At 47.2% G+C, this 12,049-nt stretch overlaps 1 protein-coding gene across 3 annotated transcripts in view; it reads right to left on the minus strand.

Moving 5' to 3' along the window:
• The window catches only part of SIM1 (SIM bHLH transcription factor 1), a 59,681-nt gene that overhangs the window by 43,976 nt on the left and 3,656 nt on the right, over positions 1–12,049 (minus strand). Inside the window, exon 1 of one of the 3 annotated variants that reach the window (XM_083608342.1) lies at positions 6,014–6,079. The exons of the other annotated variants lie outside the window; for them this stretch is intronic. The gene's annotated coding sequence lies outside the window, so the exon portion shown is untranslated. Of the gene's footprint in view, positions 1–6,013; positions 6,080–12,049 lie in introns of those variants that run through there. 3 annotated transcript variants of the gene reach the window in all.

Raw genomic sequence — 12,049 nt, forward strand, 5'->3', positions numbered from 1 at the left:
GTTTGCAACTTCAAGAATGCAGTTCCATGCAGCAGGTAAATCTATGAGGAAACCGCTACAATAGTGATAGTAACATTAAAAACTGGGAAAACACCTTTGCAGGTATAGGGGAAGCTGTAGACCATTGCTGCACTGCTACTAAAAATTACTAAAAATCTGCCACAACATTCGTGTCCTTGTAGTAGCGGCATTGCCCATGTTTCTCACTGCAGTATTTTCCAGTAATAATAGCTGATAGCATTATTTATTTTTATTATTTTATCATGAAATGGTTTGTGTTGCCTACTACAGCCTGCCCCACAGCAGGAGGGATATAAGAAGCAAAACAAGCTTTTAGTCTTATTCATACTAGAGGAATTCTTCTTAGTATCTGGGAGAATCTTACTTGCCCCACACCAAGCCAACCTAGAATTATTGTCTGTGTGCAATGCTAACGTTAACAAATATTGTGATCTGGATTTTATCTGCCTCTGTTCCACAGTTTCCCACCTATCCTGAGGGATTCTGATCTGGATTTCAGGAATCAGCCACAAAATCTTCTTTCCTTTTATAGTCATCCAGAACAGATTGTTCTCTTTGCTATGCACCCAGTGCCCTAAAAAGCCTAACAAAGGCCACCTACCCAGTCAGCAGCTGTGGTGAAATTTGAATTGGCTCATCATTTCACCGCCACCTCCACACTTCTTATTCCAAGGCAATTCGTCCCAAAGTAGACAAAATGGGTCTTGTTCCCAGGTAAGTGGCCATAATGACTGCAGTCGGAAATTCAGAAATTAGCTCTGCAGATTTCAGTTGAGGCCTACTCCCAAGTAATAACATATAGAAAGCTGCAACTTAAACCCCCACCCATAACCCTGTTAAGCCCAGCTACTGCAGGAAGTGTTGAGATGCAACACAGCTTGCCTATAGGTTGTTGGCTTTGCATGGGAAAGAGTAGAGTAGATAGAAGAATCTGCAAGCATCCTAGACTGTCCTTCGACCTGCGCTGACATTCCTTCAGCTGCTGGAGGGAAACTCTTAGCGCTGCTGACCTAATTTCCTGCTCCTTCATCCTCAGCTTGGGAGAGGAGACATCTTTGTAGGCCTCTCCCGCTGAGAACAAAGAGCAAGCACGGCTCTTTGTGCATCGCCACCTCAGATTAGAGCGATGAACGTTCCCATCAAACTTCCTTTACTAAATGTAGCTTTATTACTTTCCCAGTTCGGCGTCTCTCTGAGGCCGCATCTCAAGGTGAAGTGCGCTTCTCCAAACGGGACTCGGTGTTCAGTTCAGCTTTTGCTAGTGCATTCAAAACTCCAAATGCCACCCACTGCCAGATTAAAAAACTGGTTTAGGCGGGGTCCTTAACCCACTGGTTGGAAGGGGAAGCAAGTCTCACTGAACCCAGTACTTCGGAAAGGTGGGTTAGTGGCTCCATTCAGAAATGTTGGGAAGGGGGAGAAGCTCCACTCTGTCGCTGCGCTTCACCCTCCCAGGTGGGTCATTCGAAAAAGATGTGGTGGTCGGACGCATGTTAGGCGCATTCGGAAACCTGGAGCGAAGGGTTTGGGTCCCCAAACGCCTCTTTCAAATTAGGAGCGGAGGGCAAACCAGCTCGGACAAACCTGCGCTGAAACCCTGCGAGGAAGTCCTAATGGCCTCAGGGAGACTAACTTCCTCGTAAGCATACAGCAGCACCGATAGGCTGCGATCCTATGCATGCTTTTCTGGAAGAAAAGCCCATAGAACGCTGGGGGGTGGGCTTATATATCTGAGTAATTGGATTGCTCTGAACGTTATTTTTTCAGGATCCCAACCCCCCCCCCCCAAATATTCCGATTTTCAAATGTGATTTTCTACTTTGGGTTGTTTCTATATTTAGTGGCCTTTTAAAGGGTTATTGAAGGATCAGGCTAATATTGAACATGTCTAATACTGTAGTGTTTTTGTATGTATTCAAAGCGCGTCCCGTACACATTTTTACAACAACACCGCAAGGCAGGCCAGTACCACAGTCCTCATATTTCAGCCGAGAGCCTAAGAGCTGCGTGTCCCCAAGAATTCACAGTACACTACCTGTGTGTCAACGCTCTGCATTATACCTAGCCAGAATCTAACCTTTATTTATTATTAGACCGCGGGGAATAACCTCATTTCCCTTCATACCATCCGACTGTGCAGTGATCTTTCCATCCACCTTTCTTATCTAGAGTAGTTCGCTGCCCTTGGAAATTGCGGCGTTGGTTTCCTGCAAACCTTCATTTCCGGCAGCTTTCTAGATCACGCATAATTTCGTTCCACAGCCCTGAGAAAAAAGATGTTACTATTGCTACAGTGCAGGGCTCTTTACATACCGATAAGCAAATAATAATAATAATAAATGGACAGGTCCCTGCCTCCACGGAGTTTACAATCTGGAATAAACTATGAGGAACGCAAGACCAGAAAGGCAGGGCTTGGGTTGAGATGAGCAGAATCCTGCCGCCGCGTTTATTTAGTATGAAGCAGGTTGGGTGGGAAGCAGGGAGGCAGGGATGAGACCCTGGGCTTCGGAGCCACAGTTAGGACCTTCGGTTTGTTAATTCAAGGACAAATTATCCGACAAGCATATTCTTTGCTGTCATCAAACTAATTAAGGCAGAATACATGGAACTTGCCTTGGTAGATCTACTGCACCTTTCGACTTATTTCACTCTTGGGCCGAGTTTGCACTAAGGGCTGTGCCCGAGTCTAGGATCTGGGAGTCCTGGGTTCAAATCCTCAGTTGGCTACGAAGCTCACGAGGTGATCTTGAACCAGTCACTGCCTCTCAGCCTGACCTACCCCACCCACAGCGTTGTTGTGTGGATAAAATGAAGAGGGGAGAATTATTTGCACCGCCCTTAGCTCAATGGAGGAAAACATGGAATATAAATGCAACAAACAAAGCCATAAATAAATAACGCACAATAATAAAATTACCCTAAAGTTAAGTGCCAAGGGGAATGGTTCTCCCTGACACAATCTCTATCTATATACAGGTGTTTTATTTAGAGCAGGTGTGGGGAATATTTGGCCCACTAGGGTGTTGATGAACTACAACTCCCATCAGCCCCAACAAGCACGGCCAATGCCCAGAGGTGATGGGAGTTCTAGTTCAGCCGCATCTGGAGGAGGAGGAAAGGCTCGTCCCCCCTGGTTTAGAGAGACGGGGGAGCATTCCATCAGGTGAGCAGCCTGAAGTGGTACAGCTACTTCAGGAGATGCAACCAGCACCCAACGTTATATGTATTTCAGAATGAGTTTCGCTCAGCAAACACGCTGCAGCACGATCTGCTCTTGAATGTGGACACAGCGCAGCCCTGGACCAAAGGAAGTGGCTGCAGTAGACATCTCGATACCTTCTCAGGTAGTCAGCCCGCCGTGGGTTTTTCCTAATCTACAGAAGAAAAGCTTGTCACGTTCTTTCTAGCCGAAGAGGCTCGGGCTGAACCTCAGCGGGTTAAGGATCGCTTCCGTGGTCATTCTATCCTTCTAATTCTCCAGCAACAGTCATATACTTGAGAGCCACTCTCCGTGTCTGTCCTGGTCCCTCAAAAGCTGGACTGAAGCAACCACCTGTCTTGGCCCACTCCGACCTCTAGTCTAGCCAAGGCCTCCTAACAGCGCCTCTTCTCTGCTCTACCGCTGAGCCACGGCCCTTGTGCTACAAACCAGGCTCGCAGGAAACGGAGGGAAAGCGGGTGCAGCCTACCTTGACCTAAACCCAAGTATTGCTTCTTAATTGGATTGTTGTTGAGGAGAAAGGAGTTACGGAACGGTCCCCCCCCCTCCTCTCCCTCCCTCCCTCCCTTCTACTGAGAGCTTAAATAAAAGTGCTTAAATAATGCCATCTTTCCAGATGGCCTGATCTGCTTTTACTCTCGACGGCAACAGGAGATTCACGGCTGGCATGCGCGGCACTTTCAGGTTGCCAAGGCGCTTCCAAATCCATCGATCCGGGTTCACGAGAGACAGATAGCAGGAACAAGCCCGCGCGGGTCTACTCGGAAGTAAAATCCCACTGAGTTTCTCCCAAGCTAAAGCAACTTCAGTCAGAACTGCAGCTAAAGCTAAAAGTCACATGAACCACATTGGATTTCTCCAAGGAGCAGGCAGGCAGTCTTACAGACGTTTGGCCGACTGTATCGCTTTCAATCCCAGTCTCTGGGAAGGGTTTTTCCCCTCGCTTGTTCTCTGAGGTCAGCGCTCTCGGGTTGACTGTTGAGATTCCTTACAGGAGTGTGTCCCTAGTTTGGAGACAGTTCACCAAACGAAAACCTGGTCCAAATCCAGGATGGGGGTTGTTTTTATCTCGATCATGCCCACCTCGCCCACCAAGTCTGCCCTGAAACACACAAGTTTGCGTTTAGGCAGTGCAGTCCTATACATGCCTGCTCAGAACTTTGAGTTCAGTTCCGTGAGACTTACACCCAGCTAAATTCGCGTCTAAGACTGTCGATATAGATCAGATGAGACTTCCTATGGAGCCAAGGTACCGCCAAGGTCCCACGTGAGGCAGAGGTCTTCTGAGAATGCATTCTGCGCATCTCGGAAGTTTACTGATTGACTATTTTGCTTATTAATGCTCACATTAAAAATAACAATACATATTAATCTGTCTCTCCTCCGCTCTGGACTCAGAGGAGAGCAGCGACGACAACTGTGGCGCATCTGCTTATTCAGACTCGGCTCAGTCTCCCTGAAGGCTCCAGACGAGGAAGGTCTGAGTGGAGTTTGCCACATCCCAGGCTTGGCAGAGGCATGCGCAGTCTTTGACCCAACCCATTTCCCTCACCACGTGGCGGCCCTTCAGCCTCTCGGTTTGTCGAGGAGACCCTGGTCATCCCGCCAGCTTAGAAAATGAGCACCTTTTAAACCCCCTCAGCAGACACTTCACCACTTTCTCGCTTATTTTACGGCTTCGAGGATTAATACTAATTCTACCCAGCGATAATATCCAGTGTCCTCTCCCCACAAAGAAGGCAGGAAAGCAAAGCGCTTGACTTCGAACTGGGTTGAATTGAAACACACAAATTCGAGTATTCGAATCCTAGGGGCTGGAGCAACCTCGACAAAATCAGGCATGCCTCCGACACCGGATTATTGGGGAAACTGGGATTATTGAGGAATGCCGCAGTCCTATACACATTTACCCGGGCGGAGAGTAAGTCTCATTGGGATTTACTTCTGAGTAGATGTGCATAGGACTGGGCTGTAAATGACTCGCACACAATCAGAGGAAAGGGGGCTTGGACTGTCAGTCCTTTTAAGCGATCGTTCCAAGGGACCTCAAATTTCCTCGTCTCCGTGTATTTATTTAGGATGGTGTGTGTGTGAGGGGTGTGTGTGCTCTGATTACTGAGAACAAAAACCAAAGCCCCACACCGAGGAGACGGACTTTTCACTTCAACAGACCCGGGTTCTGCCATATTTAGGTATCCAGTTCACGATATTTGTTAACTAACTTTACGCGGGATCGGCTCAGATTCGGCCTTACAGAACCATCAGTTGCTAGCGACCTCTACAAAATTTAAGACCCTGCCCACTAAAAAGCACAAATCAGCTCTGTTTTACATGCATGTGAAAATGTACGCAGAAACAAAGTGCTGTTTGTCTTTAATAATAAGTGGAATCCGGTGGTTTAATATGCTGTGATTTAAATAATATCAAACGGTACATCTGTAAAACGTTTTATCCACACCAACCCAACTGCCATACGTTTTTTAAAAAGAAAATCGTTAGGAAGCAGAACAGATATGGATTCATTCAGCCTTGGAAAGCAGAATCGTATTTTACCAGGAAAATAGACAACCCGATTAAGGATGAATCATATGCTCACTTACCTGGGGGAAAAGTCCCATTAAACTCTATAGTATTGCTCTGTTAATCAGACCCATAAAACGATTCCGTTTTCCATGCTAACCATAACAACAGAGGAGGAAAAAAATTAACATTTCGTCCTGAAATCCTTGGGGAAAGGAGTGAGGAGGAATTATTTCACCACCTACTAACCTCACGACTGATGAAAATATCTGCAAACAGCTTATCAATTAATACCATTACCACCACCACCATCATTATTTTATTCTGGCGATCGAGGCGGGTTTCCGCGAAGAAATTACGGTTTTTGCCAATCAGCCTGACCTCTGCTTTTCTCAGCCATAAATCTGCTTTTGGAGCAGTTATGCCGGGGCTTTCGTTCTGCACTTCACATTTCAAGTCCACATCAAAACTGGAATCAAACAAAGGGAGGCAGCTTAAAGGCTTTTAAATGAGAAAAACGTCTGTAAGAAAATAAACACTGAAACCCAATGCTCAATCATTTCCCTCAGCAGCAAGAAAAACAGCATTAAATCACCGATCCACGTGGGAAAGGGGGTTGTTATTTTTTCTTCCTTTTCTCCCCTTTGTTGTTTTTGTTTTAAATACCGCCTTCCAACTAAAACAAGGCAATGGATTTCAATACTGAAACGCTAAACGCATTTATTTATTTAACAAAATAGTAGCTGCAAAATTATGGAGTGTAGAGCTGCCGAGCTGCATTGCTAAGCGATTTTGAGTAACCCTAAGCGGAGCGGCAAGAAGCTGCCGGTGCCTGTTCAAAACGCATGTCCCATTCAGTTTAATGGGGCTTTAATGGGGCTTACTGCATGGTAAGTGGGTATAGGATTGCAGCCTGATCGCAGCGTCCAGAATCCAACTAGTGATGGAGTGACAGTACTTCTAAATATGTATTTTTCAAAATCTTCGCATTTCCTTATTTTTGCTATCAAAAAATGATGTCAAGCGCCTGTTTAATCCGCCAGCCCGCCCACCCCAAAGGAGATGAGATGATTTCGGTAGGAGTGTGTGTGCGTGTGTGCGTGTGTGTTTCTGGTCACGTAGTGCATAACGTACACACAGATACACCCACGCACGCACAATGCACACACACACACACACAAACCCCACATATATATCTCAAACAATCGGAAAAATAGGAGAACACTGGGTTAGTTGAAATCAATGAACATTTTCATAATTATCATCGACGTGAGAACCGCGTGGAAATTCCCTCCACGCGTTGCTGCTGTTTTAACTTGCACTTTTACTTTTGAAACACCGCAAAAGAAGTACAGCAAGGAAGTTAGCAAGCCCTTTTTCGATGTAAGGCCTGCGGAAAGGATTGCCTATCTCATTCTTGCTGTCGTTAACCTCACAGCTCTTTTTAAAAACAACAGCAACAAATGATTGTTCTAGAGAAGAAATGAATACTTAGAGGCAAAAACTCTGGACTTTTGGACCGCTATTCTCCCTCCTAGTGGTCCAATTCTTGTAGCCCTTTTCAGACAACGGTGCAATCCAGCTCTGTCCAGTCCACACCCGCCCATTCCGCACACCTAAACAGCTTTCTTTCCTATCTGAAGAAGTGTGCATGCACACGAAAGCTCATACCAATAACTAATTTAGTTGTTCTCTAAGGTGCTATTGGAAGGAATTTTTTTATTTTATTTATTTTATTTTGTTCCCATGTACTTGAGTTCTCTCCTCTTGAAAGACAGGTGGAGGGGGGAAATGAATCAAACGCTTCACAGTTTCAGTTGCAATTTTTAAGCAAGACTCCTACTGGATCATAAAAAAAATAAATTACGAAATAAGCGAGAGAAATATCAAGCGCTCACACACAAAAATACCGACAACCAACGAACCTTTCCATCGCAACCAACCGGCAGGCGAAAACCCGCACTTTGTGTTTCAAGGTTAGCTCTAATATTCGTTCCCCAGACCTCTCGGCGTTGCCTGCGTGGACCCTCCTCGACCCCTCTGTCTACCTGCCCCTCGGACGTACCAGTCAAAATAGCCGTTTTATGTACTTGGGCAGCTATTGCATGATTTCCACAAACCAATGTAACTGGGTCTATAGTTAATATCCTATTTAAATTACCAAAACTTCACTGAGGGACAGCCCCCATGGCTTCAGTGGGACTTGCTTCTGAAGACACCTCCTTGCCCCGTCTTTAAAGCAACGAAGGCCACTCCCTGGTTTGGGCATCGGATTAAAACGTTTCTAGAAATCTATCCGCTATGGTTTGTAAACCCTTCCCTATCTGGAGGACCTCGGGCCGTTCGATCTAATCTTGCACAGGTGTAAAGCAACAGCTACATAATAACTGCTGGCCCTCAAGCATCTGAATGCAAACGCTGCTTAGGAAATATTTTAGACAAGAGAGACGAAAAGACGCGTGGCATGCGCCTAAATCGCTGAGCTGTGTTTCTCGCCTTAAAATATTTTACCAAACTTTAGTAATGTTTGGGGAAACAACAACCGCAGCAACAGCTATCTACAACAGATGGCGCATGAAAGCAAGACAGGCTTGATGGTCTTCTGCAGCATTTCATTCTGCGAATAATGCAACCCTTGCAGCAGGGTTCCTTTAAAAATGGTTCTGTCGTTCAGCTACTTGGCCTGATTTGGCTCAGCCAAGAGTCCTTCGATCCCTAACAGACGGTCCCCGAACTGGGCGCTGACGTAGAAAGCCTAGCAAGGCTTCGCCATGGCGTCATTCTCTCGTTTGGCTCCGTCACTCGCTCCGTCACTGCTTGTTTCTGGGGAGGAAGTTAGCCGGCTTCTCACCTTTAAATGTGCTTTTGTCCTTGGAGGAGAGGAGGGGGTGAGAAGAGGAGGAGGAATGTCCCCCCTCTCCCATTTATTTGTAAAAGGATCAAGGCCAGAGCTGGTTCATAAACACAGGAAGGCGAAACGGAGTCCTGAATTTGACCTTTGCCCTCCAAACCGGCGTGAATACGAATTCACTTAAGATCTCTGGGGACTCGGAAGGAGAGAGATGCGGTAGGTGTAGCGAGGTCTGGCATTTCCCTTCCTTGCCTTAACGCAACATCTGGAGAGCTCAGGAAAAGGCAGAAAGCGTCATTCCCACCCCCACCCCCCAAAAAGAGAATTGGTGCAAAAATAAATTAACCACCTACTACTGTCTGCGATTGCGTGCCACGGCGCGTCCATTCTCACAACACGCCCAGACCCGGATCCTAAGCAAATCCCACCCTATTCCGCTGAGCATTTCAGGCCCTGTGAAAAATTCGGGAGAGAGGCGATGTATTTGCCTGTCTTCAAGAACCAGCCAAGAAAAACAAGTCAAAATCCAGAAACCAGCGGTAGCTCCGCTTTTAAGTGAACCTGCTGGCCTTTGATGTGCTAAGGCTTCGATCCCAAGGCGTACTGGGAGAGGGAGAGGGAGAGGGAGAGAGAGCGCCCTTAGACCTGGGGAATCTAGTCCTACGTTGTTCAGCCGGGCTAAGTTTGCCAGGCCGCTTTAGGTCAGAGGCCCAGCACAGTTGATGGGTTGCTGATGGTGCCACGTGTACTTCAGAGGAAAGAGATGGCTTGATAATACGGGGGAGGGGGGCGGTGAGCCCGTGGCCCTCCAACGGCTGCTAGACTCCAGCTCACATCACCCAATGTCCAACAGCCAGAGGTGATGGGAGTTGTCATCTAGGATCTGAAGGGCCACCGACTCCCTCATCCCTGCCTTGCCATAGTAACAATAATGGTTTGGACGCCGCTGGTTTGTTTCTGCGTCTGCTTCTAGAGCTCGCTTTCCTCACCCCACTGCTGTTCTCCTTCCTTGCCTTCCTTCAAGTGGCAATCCTGAACATGCTCAGTCCGGACCACACACAGACAGATCCTGGGACTCCTTCCACATGGATACAACCATTCCGCAAGGCAGCTGTGCCCGAGACCCTGCTTGGCGCCACTGAAATCGATGGGGCTTCATCTAGGCGGCTAGGCTCAGGCCTGTAGGCCCCGATCCCTACCAACGTGCTTGGAAGAAGTAAGGAAGACCTTCAGCCCAGCCCGCAGCCCAATTAGCTCTTGCAGGCTAATGCTCTCTGCGCCCCTTTCCCAAAATTAAGATATGCAGTGATTTTAACCAAAACGCAAGCCATCACATAAGACGCCTTCCCCATAACCCTTCCCTACCTTAGCCCAAGCATATAAAGAGGATGGTTGAGGTGGGGGTGGGGAGAAAGAGAGAGAAAGAGGGAGAGAGGAGCGGGTGCGTGCTCAGGAAGAAGTTAAATTCCCCTTGCCTGAGGTGGGATTTATTTCCTAATCGCTGGATTTAGGCTTGCTGTCTAGTGACTGCAATGGGCTTGGAAGCTCCTGGGTGTCGCGCGGTGCCCAGCACGTTGAAGATCGACCTTAATAATTAAAAAATTAAAAAATAAAAAATGTGGAGGGAGCCCACTTCGGGCAAGCACCGGAGCCAAAATCCAGGCCAACCTTAGCCATCCGTAGCTGGAGCTGAACACCTTTCAGTAAGATTTTTATTGAGATTTCCCCATACAATACAAGAATATCACAGCTGCCTAAGATAGAAAACAAGAAAAAGAAGCAAAAGAGAAAGAGACAACAGAGATAAAGGGAGTCCGAGCCCCAAAAACATCTCTCGCTGCCTCCGAGTGTGGCAGACGCTGGGGCCATTACCCCAGCAGCGGATCTGGCTCGCTTTGCCCTTGACCACCTCGATTCCCTGGCGGCTTTCGCTCTCTCTCCTCTCCCCCCACCCCTTTCCTTTCTCTTTCCAGACATTCGCCGGCTTACAAGCCAGGGGGAAGCTGGGACAGAGGATCAGCCCTTCTTTGCCTCCTCTGATTGCTCGCAGCCGACAAGCAACACCATATGCTTCTTCTGATCGCACAAGCCCGCGAGGGAGGCGCCGGTAATTGCGCAGAGCTGCTGCAAAGCACGCTCCGGAGGAAGCCCGCCGGGACCGAGGAAGCGGGCAAATCGTGGCTAATCATCTTTGGAGGAACCCCCACGGGCCCCCCACGGGCCCAATACTTCCACAAGTTCCGCGTGGACAGTCGAAAGGAGCCGCCTTTTCGAAAGGGGGAAATTAGGAAGGGAGGGTGCGCATAAAAGGTCTCCAAAAACTGTGCGCCGGAATGATAAGGTGACTTCATCGCCTTTGCATCTTCTCTCCCTCACCCCAAGAGTGATTAGCACCCTTCTCCTAAACACGGGTATTTGGGAGCATCGGCTCAGTGTACAACACACACACAGGCTGGATTGCTTTCCCAAACACAGAGCACTATCCAGCCGAAATTGAGCGCGCTTTAATCCCATCAACCGCGGCATAAAGGAATGCGGCACGTGTTGTGTATGCTGGTGAAGTTACCGGCTCTAGCTGGATCATGCCCACCTTGAAATCAAGGGAACTTCCTTGCAAACAAACGAAAATATGTATGTGCAGAAGGGGAATCTGGAGATGCCTTGGGTATGTGCAGGACGGTAAAGGGAAAATCATCATCATCATCCCATCCCAAACTGCCTTGTTTTCATCTAATGCTTGTATAAATAACAGCAAGTTACATGTTGCAAAGTATGGGTGCAATCCAGCCAAAGTTAATTGTATTTAAATCCCTCTGGTTTCTTTTGCTGCTCTCTGAGTATGTGCTTAATTCCCCCGCTTTCGAAATCTGCGGAAGCTAAAAGGAATGAAACTTTGATCCTGTTTTAGAAAACAGCCTGATGCACATACTAATAAGTTGAACTGCACGTTGCAAAATATGCAGAACGCACAGCTGGGTCACAAGCCCAGTTATTCTGAAGTCCCCTCAATTTCAAAGGAACGTTTTCTGAGCAAGTATGATTCTAGACTTTCTGGGAAACAAATTCCACTTCAACTTATTTCCAAGTGAATTTGGTCGGGGCTGACTTTCTGTAAAAACAAATACCTTGCGCTTGTGTTCTCCTCGATTTCATAACTGAAATATCCTGTGGATGCGATCGCCTCACTTCCCCAATAAAACTACATATGTTCTTAAGGCTATAGCTATCCTAATGATTTGTTTTCGTTAACTCCGCCGGGAGAAATTCCACCCCCCCCCCATTTCCTATACCCCCTGGTTCCTGTTTATCTTTACAAAATATTGGCATCATCCTTAGTGAATTTTTCTAACCCCTTGCCTGATTTAAAAATAGCCACCGATCTTATAACGCCAAATATATATTTTAGATTAATCGGGATCATATTCATATCCCGA

This window comes from Podarcis filfolensis (assembly GCF_964270895.1).
Source record: "Podarcis filfolensis genome assembly, chromosome: 3".
In the NCBI taxonomy this organism is placed as follows: domain Eukaryota; kingdom Metazoa; phylum Chordata; class Lepidosauria; order Squamata; family Lacertidae; genus Podarcis; species Podarcis filfolensis.